The sequence below is a fragment of the Myotis brandtii genome, unplaced genomic scaffold (genome assembly GCF_000412655.1).
Source record: "Myotis brandtii unplaced genomic scaffold, ASM41265v1 scaffold29, whole genome shotgun sequence".
Lineage (NCBI taxonomy): Eukaryota > Metazoa > Chordata > Mammalia > Chiroptera > Vespertilionidae > Myotis > Myotis brandtii.
Genome location: NW_005361075.1, coordinates 2,728,368 through 2,729,248, shown reverse-complemented (window position 1 = coordinate 2,729,248; position 881 = coordinate 2,728,368).

The following is an 881-nucleotide window of genomic DNA, read 5'->3' as shown; positions in this document are numbered from 1 at the left end:
TTCTAGTGTTATTTCTTTAAGGAAAACCTAAATCTTCCAACTTCTTTATTCTCTGTGCCCTCTCACTGATAAAGATTACTTAATCTTTGTGGATCTTTATCTTTTTCTTATTTTGGAGTCTTTCATTCTACCCATTTACAGCCACGTAATTCATTTTTTTTCTTGATATTTTCAACTAACCTTCAGTTTAGTGTATAGAGAAACAAAAATTATACTCCTTTTCATAGACCTGATGGATGACTGTTTTGTCTTTACTGAAATTCCCCAGCTTTCTTTCTTTGATCATTTGCTTATATCCTCTGTGCTTCATGAGAGCAATAGTATTTGAAATTGCAGGGAGAATTAAGGATAGCAACTGAGAAGATTCTAATATGTGAAAGCAGAAAGAAAGAGTTAAAAGCCTTATGAGCCAGTGCTGTTGCTTTCTTCTAGGGTACTGAATCGGGCGTTGGACACAAAATGTCAGACTTGACTTGAATGAACTTCCTTGGCCAAGCTGGGGTACAAGACACATCAATTTCAAAATACCCAGGTGTACCGGTTACTAATGTGGATTTTTTTCAGTAAATGGAGTTACACATATGTTGATATATATACGATTTGATATGTATGCTATTTTGTTGTATTGACAGCAAGCTTCAAAACTTCATATGTCAAATTTGCTGAAGGTGTTAACATCATAGATATTTTTACGCTTAAAAATGTCAAATTTCGTGCCAAAAAAAGAGCATTTGCGGGAAGTTTTAATTCATTACTTTATTTTAAGAAAAAGTTATCGTATACTTTGGAAGCTTATGGTGAACATGCTTCATCTCAAGATACTTGTGAACGCTGGTTTAAACACTTTAAAAGTGATGATTTCAGTGTGAAAGACAAAGAAC